This window comes from Amblyomma americanum, chromosome 6, assembly GCF_052857255.1.
Source record: "Amblyomma americanum isolate KBUSLIRL-KWMA chromosome 6, ASM5285725v1, whole genome shotgun sequence".
Taxonomy (NCBI): Eukaryota; Metazoa; Arthropoda; class Arachnida; order Ixodida; family Ixodidae; genus Amblyomma; species Amblyomma americanum.
The window spans coordinates 182,949,335-182,961,968 of NC_135502.1; positions in this window are offsets into that span (position 1 = coordinate 182,949,335).

The following is a 12,634-nucleotide window of genomic DNA, read 5'->3' on the forward strand; positions in this document are numbered from 1 at the left end:
TCTTCGGGGGTTCCCATTACGCCGGCTGGCTATCCCCAGTTAAAGTTGGTGCGCGTACGTGCAGTGCCGGCAGGCTGTCGTTTGACGGAAAAGTTTTTGCCTCGCTTCTCTGCTCGTAGTTGTAGTCTCTGCTGGCGCTTGCTGCGAGGCACATGCACACGCTGTCAGTTGTGACGGCGATTGCTGCGGGAATTCGGTAACTTTCGTCCGGTGAGCGCGCCCATCATTTCATTTCTTCGAGAGTTCCCAGCACGCCGGCTGGCTATCCCAAACGTTGGTGCGCGTGCGTGCTGTGCTGGCTGGCTGCCGTTTGACGGAAAAGTTTCTGCCTCGCTTCTCTGCTCGTAATATTAACCTGCCGGCTGCTTGCTGCGAGGCACATGCACACGCTGCCAGTTGTGACGGTGACTGCTGCTGAAATTCGGTAACTTTCGTCCGGTGATCGCACCCTTCATTTCATTTCTTCTAGAGTTCCCAGCCCGCCGGCTGGCTATCCCCAGTTAACGTTGGTGCCCGTGCGTGCTGTGCCGGCTGGCTGCCCTTTGACGAAAAAGTTTCTGCCTCGCTTCTCTGCTCGCAATAGTAGTCTCTGCTTGTGCTTGCTGCGAGGCACATGCACACGCTGTCAGTTGTGACGGCGACTGCTGCGGGAATTCGGTAAATTTCGTCCGGTGAGCGCGCCCTCCATTTCATTTCTTCCAGAGTTCCCAGCACGTCGGCTGACTATCCCCAGTAAACGTTGGTGCGCGTGCATGCTGTGCCGGCTGGCTGCCGTTTAACGAAAAAGTTTCTGCCTCGTTTCTCTGCTCGTAATAGTAGTCTCTGCTGTAGCTTGCTTAGAATCACATGCACACGCTGTCAGTTGTGACGGCGGCCGCTGCGGGAATTCGGTAACTTTCGTCCGGTGAGCGCGCCCACCATTTCATTTCTTCGTGAGTCCCAGCCCGACAGCTGACTATCCCCAGTTAACGTTGGCGCGTTAGCGTGCTGTGCCGGCTGGCTGCCATTTGACGGAAAAGTTTCTGCCTCGCTTCTCTGCTCGTAATAGTAGTCTCTGCTGGCTGCTTGTTGCGAGGCACATGCACACGCAGGCAGTTGTGACGGCGACTGCTGCGGGAATTCGGTAACTTTCGTCCGGTGAGCGCGCCCACCAATTCATTTCTTCGAGAGTTCCCAGCGCGCCGGCTGGCTGTCCCCAGTTAAAGTTGGTGCCCGTGCGTGCTGTGCCGGCTGGCTGCCGTTTGACGGAAATGTTTCTGCCTCGCTTCTCTGCTCGTAATAGTAGTCTCTGCTGATGCTTGCTGCGAGGCAAATGCACACGCTGTCAGTTGTGACGGCGACTGTTGCGGGAATTCGGTAACATTTGTCCGGTGAGCGCGCCCACCATTCCATATCTTCGAGAGTCCCAGCCCGACAGCGACTATCCCCAGTTAACGTTGTTGCGCGTACGTGCTGTGCCGGCTGGCTGTCGTTTGACGGAAAAGTTCCTGCCTCGCTTCTCTGCTCGTAATAGTAATCTCTGCTGGTGCTTGCTGCGAGGCACATGCACACGCTGTCAGTTGTTACCGCGACTGCTGCGGGAATTCGGTAACTTCCGTCCGGTGAGCACGCCCACCATTTCATTTCTGCTAGAGTCCCAGCACACCAGCTCGCTATCCTCAATTAACGTTGGTGCGCGTGCGCGCTGTGCCGGATGGCTGCCGTTTGTCGGAAAGGTTTCTGCCTCGCTTCTCTGCACGTATTAGAAGTCTCTGCTGGTGCTTGCTGCGAGGCACATGCACACGCTGTCAGTTGTGACGGCGACTGCTGCGGGAATTCGGTAATATTCGCGCGGTGTTCGTGCCCACCATTTAATTTCTACGAGAGTTCCCAACACGCCGGCTGGCTATCCCCAGTTAACGTTTGTGCGCGTGCGTGCTGTGCCGGCTGGCTGCCGTTTGACGGAAATGTTTCTGCCTCGCTTCTCTGCTCGTAATAGTAGTCTCTGCTGATGCTTGCTGAGGCAAATGCACACGCTGTCAGTTGTGACGGCGACTGCTGCGGGAATTTGGTAACTTTTGTCCGGTGAGCGCGCCCTCCATTTCATTTCATCGAGAGTCCCAGCACGACAGCTGACTATTCCCAGTCAACGTTGGTGCGCATGCCTGCTTTGCCGGCTGGCTGCCGTTTGACGGAAAGGTTTCTGCCTCGCTTCTCTGCTCGTAATAGTAGTCTCTGCTGGTCCTTGCTTCGAGGCACATGCACACGCTGTCAGTTGTGACGGCGACTGCTGCGGGAATTCGGAAACTTTCGCCCGGTGAGCGCGCTCTCCATTTTCATTTCTTCCAGAGTTCCCAGCACGTCGGCTGGCTATCCCCAGTAAACATTGGTGTGCGTGCGTGCTGTGCTGGCTGGCTGCCGTTTTACGAAAAAGTTTCTGCCTCGCTTCTCTGCTCGTAATAGTAGTCTCTGCTGGTGCTTGCTTAGAGGCACATGCACACGCTGTCAGTTGTGACGGCGACTGCTGCGGGATGGGCTTGGCAGCACCCCAACCATGACGACCGCTTCTCACCTTCGACGCTTGTTCTTGCTGCAGGTGTCCAGCTGCCTTTTACGGTGCGACGCCCACTGCGACGACTGGAAGGATGCCGGAAGGCCCTCATGGATGCCGGCCTGGACGCCGGAACGACGCGGTGCCCAACATGTGCGGCAGCACTGCATCACGCCCGCCACCCCCACGTCAGCGACAGCGTTGCGCCAGTGCCCGGCACCACCACCGGATGGAAACGCCCCCTGTCTATCACCGCTACTTCCGATGATGATTCGCCAGCGATCAACCTGCTCCCCACCTGACCGATGTATAAACGCGACACTAGCCACCGCCGCGCTCTATGGGCTTGGCTGCACCCCAACCATGACGACCGCTTCTAACCTTCGGCGCTTGTTCTTGCTGCAGGTGTCCATCTGCCTTTTACGGTGCGACGCCCACTTCGACGACTGGAAGGATGCCGGAAGGCCCTCATGGATGCCGGCCTGGACGCCGGAACGGCGCGGTGCCCAACATGTGCGGCAGCACTGCATCACGCCGGCCACCCCCACGTCAGCGACAGCATTGCGCCAGTGCCCGGCACCACCACCGGATGGAAACGCCCCCTGTCTATCACCGCTACTTCCGACGATGATTCGCCAGCGATCAACCTCCTCCCCACCTGACCGATGTATAAACGCGACACTAGCCACCGCCGCGCTCTATGGGCTGGGCAGCACCCCATCCATGGCGACCGCTTCTCACCTTCGACGCTTGTTCTTGCTGCAGGTTAATTCTCAATACTGCTTATTTGCGCGACGCCCGCGGTATGCTGGTTTACTGGTGCTGCCAAGCCCAATGTGTTGCATTCATATTGCCTCTGATTGTTACCATGTCATAAAGCAGTTACTAATCTTATCTGGCGATATTGAGCTAAACCCCGGTCCCCCCACCCTTCGTTCCGGTGAAAATGGCCTTTTCGAAGCACTGGACGAAATCCGAGCCGGCCAAGCCTCACTTCTCGCAGAAATGAAGGCTATCCGCGTCAGGCTTTCCCAAAGTGACAAAGCATTTGAAGAAATTAAAAACCGACTGGCAAAAATTGAAGCCGACTTTTCATCGATAACAGCTGTAAAAAAACAAGTGAACGATGTACAGGCGCTCTCCGAACAGAACTCTGAGCAGGTTGCTGCTATTAAAAGCAGACTTGATGATTCGGACGACAGGTCGCACAGATCAAACCTGGTTTTTTTTGGCCATAAAGATGACGAACGGGAAACGTGGGCGCAGTCAGAGGCCCTTATTATCCAACACTGCAGCGAGCAGTTAGACACCACTCTTGCTCCCCTAGATATCGAGAGAGCTCACAGGCTGGGAATGTTTGGGGCGGACCGAAACCGACCAATAATTGTTAAATTTGCGCATTTTAAGGTTAAAGAAAAGGTTCTTTCATGTGCCAAAAAACTGAAAGGCACAAGTTACAGTATTTCTGAGGACTACTGCCCAAGTACTCTTGCCGCTAGAAAGCGCCTTGTGGAATTCGCGAAGGCACAGGAAGAAACTAAATTCAAACTCAGACATGACAAACTAACCATCGGAAAGAAAACTTACACTTTCGACCGGAGTAGTCAGATGGTTGTCCCCCACCCTTTACGCACGTAGGAAACACTTGTCTGAAACCTAGCCGTTCTTACTTATCCTTTATATATACTAATATCAGAAGCCTTTTGCCTAAACTTGATCATCTCAGCAATATAATTCACACAACAGAGTCTAACCTTGTTGTTCTTACCGAGACGTGGCTCACATCATCAATCACCGACTCTGAAATTCTCTCGCTTTCTTCCGACTTAAATATTTTCCGGCGGGATCGAACCGACAAGCGTGGGGGTGGCGTACTGATAGCAGCCCACCGAAATCTCCAATGCATCGAATTAAAAATATCATCGCCCCTAGAAATTATATTTGTTATTTCCAATGCCTCTTACCCGCCTATAATAATCGGCGCCTGTTATCGCCCCCCCGACGCCAACGCTTCTTTTGTCGCCGAATTCCACGCAGTTCTTCAATGCGTAACTGCAACGCACCGTCAGTCACCTATTCTGCTGTTCGGAGACTAACTTTCCTGCTATTACCTGGTCTAATCTCGCCAAAACACTATCAAAGAATAACATTGAAAGTGACTTCGTAAACACGTGTCTAACCTTTGGACTAACGCAAGTAGTCGCCCAACCAACACGTCATAGCAGCAATTCGTCTAATACACTCGATCTGATCCTTACCTCTGACTCCGATAAGCTCTCTTCGCTCACATCTTTACCAGGTCTTAGTGACCATTCCATCATGCATGGTTCGTTTCATTGCCATCTACCGGGTACAACAACAATAATGAAAACAATAACATTATATGACAAAGGAAACTATTCCGCAATCAATACTGCACTTGAGGAATTTTCCGTCTGGCTTCTTGAGGACCTTTCTAAACGTTCCGCTGAGACTAACTGGTTACTTTTCAAGGATAAAATGCATGAGCTGATAGAGACGTACATACCCACTATCACTGTAACCGATAAACAATCATCGCCATGGTTCAACCGCACGCTGAAACGTCTCAACAACATAAATAAAAGACTCTTTCGCACTGCTAAACGAATTAACAACGAATGCTCATGGAAAAAGTATTACACTGCGGAAAAAGAGTTTGAGTCACTTGCTAACAAAACAAAGCGTATTTTCTATTCATCAGTTTTGCCAACTGTGTAAAAAATGACCCTAAAAAGTTTGGAGCACTATAAACCCTAAACGCTCGCAACCATTACAATTACACGATCACTGCAATCGCCCGATTCCTGCAAGTCAAACAGCCGAAGAACTAAACCGTGCATTCACTTCTGTTTTCACACAAGAACCTGCTAACAATTTACCAGATTTTCCCCATTACGATCACACTGTTATGCCTGAGATCACTTTTAATCCTCCCGGTATTGTGAAAATCATTGACTCATTAAGGCTTTCATCTTCTGCAGATGTCGATGGCATTAACACCAAGGTACTAAAACATACGAAAAACACTGTCAGTGTGATTTTATGCCATATTTTCCAGCAATCATTGTCATCAGGAGTGGTGCTGGAAGATTGGAGAGTAAGCAAGGTTGTTCCAGTCCCGAAAAAAGGTCCTCCATTTTTATGTTCTAGTTATCGTCCCATTTCACTAACTAGCGTTTGTTCAAAACTAATGGAGCATGTGCTTTACTCTCACATAGTAAAATTCCTGATATCTGTCACTTTTTTTCATCCTAATCAGCATGGGTTTCGCAAAGGGCTATCTTGTGATACTCAACTCGCTTTATTCATTAACGACATAAGCTCTAATCTCGATTTAAACATTCCGGTGGACGCTCTCTTTTTGGTTTTTGAAAAGGCATTCGACAAGGTTCCCCATCAAAGACTTCCACTTCAACTTTCAAGCTTACACATTAACCCCCTTGTATTAGATTGGATACGCAATTTTCTCACTAACCGGAAACAATTTGTGTATGCTAATAAACTTTCGTCATCTTGCTCCCCGGTCCTTTCCGGTGTCCCCCAAGGCACTGTGCTTGGGCCTTTGCTTTTTCTAATCTATATTAACGACCTGCCTAATAATATCACTTCTCATATCCGCCTATTTGCAGACGACTGTGTAATCTACCGCCCCATCCATAACACCTCGGACTCTCGCTTACTACAAAACGACCTTAAACGTGTTGAAGCCTAGTGCAACACTTGGTTAATGTCCTTAAACACTAACAAAACGTCATTGCTTTCTTTCCATCGGCGTCAAAACTATCAACCCTTCAAGTACGAAATTAGTGCATCTGAAATAGCATCTGTTCAATCGTATAAATATCTCGGCATCACATTTTCTAACACACTTAATTGGTCAGCGCACATAACAAACATAACAAACGAAGCCAATCGCACTCTTGGCTTCCTCCGTAGGAACTTGCGACGCGCTTCTGCTTCTATTAAAACGTTAACATACCTCACATTTGTCCGGACGAAGTTGGAGTACGCATGCTCAGTCTGGGACCCTCATCAATCTAACCTTTCAAACACCCTCGAATCCGTTCAGAATCGCGCAGCTAGATTTATTTTTTCGGACTACTCGTATCACACCAGCGTCACTGCACTTAAATCTGAGGCTAATCTTACTAATCTCGAGTCCAGACGTTGCATCTTTCGGTTCTGCCTCTTTCATAAATTTTATCACAGCCAACTTGATGTTTCAGCTATCCTGCCAGCTCATCGCTTATCAAGCCGCACCAACCATCCCAAAACAGTCTACCCTCCCCCAGCACAGACTACAGCTCATCTTCGCTCATTCTTCGCGCAAACTGCTCGAGACAGGAACGGCCTGCCATTCGACTCCGTGCACCACTCCGATCCACTGCACTTCAAGGCTGCCATCCAATCTCCCATTAGTGACACACTCAGCCCATCCCACATGTAATACCCCATTCCTGGGGCATTTGAGGTATTGATAATAAAAATTCGGTAACTTTCGTTAGGTGAGCGCGCCCTCCATTTCATTTCTTCGAGAGTTGCCATTACGCCGGCTGGCTAACCCCAGTTAACGTTGGTGCGCGTACGTGCTGTGCCGGCTGGCTGTCGATTGACGGAAAAGTTTCTGCCTCGCCTCTCTCCTCGTAAAAGTAGTCTCTGCAGGTCCTTGCTTCGAGGCACATGCACACGCTGTCAGTTGTGACGGCGACTGCGGCGGGAATTCGGTAACTTTCGTCCGGTGAGCGCGCTCACCATTTATTTTCTTCGAGAGTTCCCAGCATGGCGGCTGGTTATCCCCAGTTAACGTTGGTGCGCGTGCGTGCTGTGCCGGCTGGCTGCCGTTTGACCAAAAAGTTTCTGCCTCGCTACTCTGCTCGTAATAGTAGTCTCGGCTGGCGCTTGCTTAGAGGCACATGCACACGCTGTCAGTTGTGTCGGCGACCGCTGCCGAAATACGGTAACTTTCGTCCGGTGACCGCGCCCACCCTTTCATTTCTTAGAGAGTTCCCAGCACGCCAGCTGGCTATCCCCAGTTAAAGTTGGTGCGCATGCGTGCTTTGCCGGCTGGCTGCCGTTTGACGGAAAGGTTTCTGCCTCGCTTCTCTGCTCGTAATAGTAGTCTCTGCTGGTCCTTGCTTCGAGGCACATGCACACGCTGTCAGTTGTGACGGCGACTGCTGAGGGAATTCGGTAACTTTCGTCCGGTGAGCGTGCCCTCCATTTCATATCTTCCAGAGTTCCCAGCACGTCGGCTGGCTATCCCCAGTAAACGTTGGTGCGCGTCCGTGCTGTGCTGGCTGGCTGCCGTTTGGCGAAAAAGTTTCTGCCTCGGTTCTCTGCTCGTAATAGTAGTCTCTGCTGGCTGCTTGCTACCAGGCACATGCACACGCAGGTAGTTGTGACGGCGACTGCTGCGGGAATTCGGTACCTTTCGTCCGCTGAGCGCGCCCACCATTTCATTTCTTCGAGAGTTCCCAGCACGCCGGCTGGCTATCCCAGTTAACGTTTGTGCGCGTGCGTGCTGTGCCGGCTGGCTTCCGTTTGACAGAAATGTTTCTGCCTCGCTTCTTTGCTCGTAATAGTAGTCTTTGCTTTCGCTTGCTGCGAGGCAAATGCACACGCTGTCAGTTGTGACGACGACTGCTGCGTGAATTCGGTAACTTTCGTCCGCTGAGCGCGCCCTCCATTTCATTTCTTGGAGGGTTCCCATTACGCCGGCTGGCTATCCCCAGTTAAAGTTGGTGCGCGTACGTGCAGTGCCGGCTGACTGGCGTTTGATGGAAAAGTTTTTGCCTCGCTTCTCTGCTCGTAGTTGTAGTCTCTGCTGGCGCTTGCTGCGAGGCACATGCACACGCTGTCAGTTGTGACCGCGATTGCTGCGGGAATTCGGTAACTTTCGTCCGGTGAGCGCGCCCATCATTTCATTTCTTCGAGAGTTCCCAGCACGCCGGCTGGCTATCCCAAACGTTGGTGCGCGTGCGTGCTGTGCTGGCTGGCTGCCGTTTGACGGAAAAGTTTCTGCCTCGCTTCTCTGCTCGTAATATTAACCTGCTGGCTGCTTGCTGCGAGGTACATGCACACGCTGCCAGTTGTGACGGTGACTGCTGCTGAAATTCGGTAACTTTGGTCCGGTGAGGGCGCCATTCATTTCATTTCTTCTAGAGTTCCCAGCCCGCCGGCTTGCTATCCCCAGTTAACGTTGGTGCGCGTGCGTGCTGTGCCGGCTGGCTGCCCTTTGACGAAAAAGTTTCTGCCTCGCTTCCCTGCTCGCAATAGTAGTCTCTGCTTGTGCTTGCTGCGAGGCACATGCACACGCTGTCAGTTGTGACGGCGACTGCTGCGGGAATTCGGTAACTTTCGTCCGGTGAGCGCGCCCTCCATTTTCATTTCTTCCAGAGTTCCCAGCACGTCGGCTGGCTATCAACAGTAAACGTTGGTGTGCGTGCGTGCTGTGCTGTCTGGCTGCCGTTTGACGAAAAAGTTTCTGCCTCGCTTCTCTTCTCGTAATAGTAGTCTCTGCTGGTGCTTGCTTAGAGGCACATGCACACGCTGTCAGTTGTGACGGCGACTTTTGCGGGAATTCGGTAACTTTCGTCCAGTGAGCGCGCCCACCATTTCATTTCTTCGAGAGTCCCAGCACGCCAGCTGACTATCCCAGTCAACGTTGGTGCGTGTGCGTGTTGTGCCGCCTGGCTGCCGTTTGACGGAAAAGTTTCTGCCTCGCTTCTCTGCTCGTAATATTAACCTGCTGGCTGCTTGCTGCGAGGTACATGCACACGCTGCCAGTTGTGACGGTGACTGCTGCGGGAATTCGGTAACTTTCGTCCACTGAGCGCGCCCACCATTTCATTTCTTCGAGAGTCCCGGCACGCCAGCTGACTATCCCCAGTTAACGTTGGTGCGCGTGCGTGCTGTGCCGACTGACTGCCGTATGACGGAAAAGTTTCTGCATCGCTTTTCTGCTCGCTATTGTAGTCACTGCTGGTGCTTGCTGCGAGGCACGTGCACACGCTGTCAGTTGTGACGGCGACTGCTGCGGGAATTCGGTAACTTTCGTCCGGTGAGCGCGCCCACCATTTCATTTCTACGAGAGTTCCCAGCACGCCGGCTGGCTATCCCCAGTTAACGTTGGTGCGCGTGCGTGCTGTGCCGGCTGGCTGCCCTTTGACGAAAAAGTTTCTGCCTCGCTTCTCTGCTCGCAATAGTAGTGTCTGCTTGTGCTTGCTGCGAGGCACATGCACACGCTGCCAGTTGTGACGGTGACTGCTGCTGAAATTCGGTAACTTTCGTCCGGTGATCGCACCCTTCATTTCATTTCTTCTAGAGTTCCCAGCCCGCCGGCTGGCTATCCCCAGTTAACGTTGGTGCCCGTGCGTGCTGTGCCGGCTGGCTGCCCTTTGACGAAAAAGTTTCTGCCTCGCTTCTCTGCTCGCAATAGTAGTCTCTGCTTGTGCTTGCTGCGAGGCACATGCACACGCTGTCAGTTGTGAAGGCGACTGCTGCGGGAATTCGGTAAATTTCGTCCGGTGAGCGCGCCCACCATTTCATTTCTTCGAGAGTTCCCAGCACGCCGGCTGGCTATCCCAGTTAACGTTTGTGCGCGTGCGTGCTGTGCCGGCGGGCTTCCGTTTGACAGAAATGTTTCTGCCTCGCTTCTTTGCTCGTAATAGTAGTCTCTGCTGATGCTTGCTGCGAGGCAAATGCACACGCTGTCAGTTGTGGCGGCGACTGCTGCGGGAATTCGGTAACTTTCGTCCGGTGAGCGCGCCCACCATTTCATTTCTTCGAGAGTCCCAGCCCGACAGCTAACTATCCCCAGTTAACGTTGGTGCGTGAGCGTGCTGTGCCGGCTGCCTGCCATTTGACGGAAAAGTTTCTGCCTCGCTTCTCTGCTCGTAATAGTAGTCTCTGCTTGCTGCTTGCTGCGAGGCACATGCAAACGCAGGCAGTTGTGACGGCGACTGCTGCGGGAATTCGGTAACTTTCGTCCGGTGAGCGCGCCCACCATTTCATTTCTTCGAGATTTCCCAGCACGCCAGCTGGCTATCCTCAGTTAACGTTGGTGCGCGTGCGTGCTGTGCCGGCTGGCTGCCGTTTGACGGAAAAGTTTCTGCCTCGCTTCTCTGCTCGTAATAGTAGTCTTTGCTTTCGCTTGCTGCGAGGCAAATGCACACGCTGTCAGTTGTGACGACGACTGCTGCGTGAATTCGGTAACTTTCGTCCGCTGAGCGCGCCCGCCATTTCATTTCTTGGAGGGTTCCCATTACGCCGGCTGGCTATCCCCAGTTAAAGTTGGTGCGCGTACGTGCAGTGCCGGCTGACTGTCGTTTGACGGAAAAGTTTTTGCCTCGCTTCTCTGCTCGTAGTTGTAGTCTCTGCTGGCGCTTGCTGCGAGGCACATGCACACGCTGTCAGTTGTGACGGCGATTGCTGCGGGAATTCGGTAACTTTCGTGCGGTGAGCGCGCCCATCATTTCATTTCTTCGAGAGTTCCCAGCACGCCGGCTGGCTATCCCAAACGTTGGTGCGCGTGCGTGCTGTGCTGGCTGGCTGCCGTTTGACGGAAAAGTTTCTGCTTCGCTTCTCTGCTCGTAATATTAACCTGCTGGCTGCTTGCTGCGAGGTACATGCACACGCTGCCAGTTGTGACGGTGACTGCTGCTGAAATTCGGTAACTTTAGTCCTGTGAGCGCGCCCTTCATTTCATTTCTTCTAGAGTTCCCAGCCCGCCGGCTGGCTATCCCCAGTTAACGTTGGTGCGCGTGCGTGCTGTGCCGGCTGGCTGCCCTTTGACGAAAAAGTTTCTGCCTCGCTTCTCTGCTCGCAATAGTAGTCTCTGCTTGTGCTTGCTGCGAGGCACATGCACACGCTGTCAGTTGTGACGGCGACTGCTGCGGGAATTCGGTAACCTTCGTCCGGTGAGCGCGCCCTCCATTTTCATTTCTTCCAGAGTTCCCAGCACGTCGGCTGGCTATCAACAGTAAACGTTGGTGTGCGTGCTGTGCTGTCTGGCTGCCGTTTGACGAAAAAGTTTCTGCCTCGCTTCTCTTCTCGTAATAGTAGTCTCTGCTGGTGCTTGCTTAGAGGCACATGCACACGCTGTCAGTTGTGACGGCGACTTCTGCGGGAATTCGGTAACTTTCATCCAGTGAGCGCGCCCACCATTTCATTTCTTCGAGAGTCCCAGCACGCCAGCTGGCTATCCCAGTCAACGTTGGTGCGTGTGCGTGTTGTGCCGCCTGGCTGCCGTTTGACGGAAAAGTTTCTGCCTCGCTTCTCTGGTCGAAATAATAGTCTCTGCTGGTACTTGATGCTAGGCACTTGCACACGCTGTCAGTTGTGACGGCGACTGCGGCGGGAATTCGGTAACTTTCGTCAGGTGAGCGCGCCCTCCATTTCATTTCTTCTAGAGTTCCCATTACGCCGGCTGGCTAACCCCAGTTAACGTTGGTGCGCGTACGTGCTGTGCCGGCTGGCTGTCGATTGACGGAAAAGTTTCTGCCTCGCCTCTCTCTTCGTAAAAGTAGTCTCTGCTGGTCCTTGCTTCGAGGCACATGCACACGCTGTCAGTTGTGACGGCGACTGCGGCGGGAATTCGGTAACTTTCGTCCGGTGAGCGCGATCACCATTTCTTTTTTCGAGAGTTCCCAGCACGGCGGCTGGTTATCCCCAGTTAACGTTGGTGCGCGTGCGTGCTGTGCCGGCTGGCTGCCGTTTGATGAAAAAGTTTCTGCCTCGCTTCTCTGCTCGTAATAGTAGTCTCTGCTGGCTGCTTGCTGCGAGGCACATGCAAACGCAGGCAGTTGTGACGGCGACTGCTGCGGGAATTCGGTAACTTTCGTCCGGTGAGCGCGCCCACCATTTCATTTCTTCGAGATTTCCCAGCACGCCAGCTGGCTATCCCAATTAACGTTTGTGCGCGTGCGTACTGTGCCGGCTGGCTGCCGTTTGACGGAAATGCTTCTGCCTCGCTTCTCTGCTCGTAATAGTAATCTCTGCTGATGCTTGCTGCGATGCAAATGCACACGCTGTCAGTTGTGACGGCGACTGCTGCGGGAATTCGGTAACTTTCTTCCGGCGAGC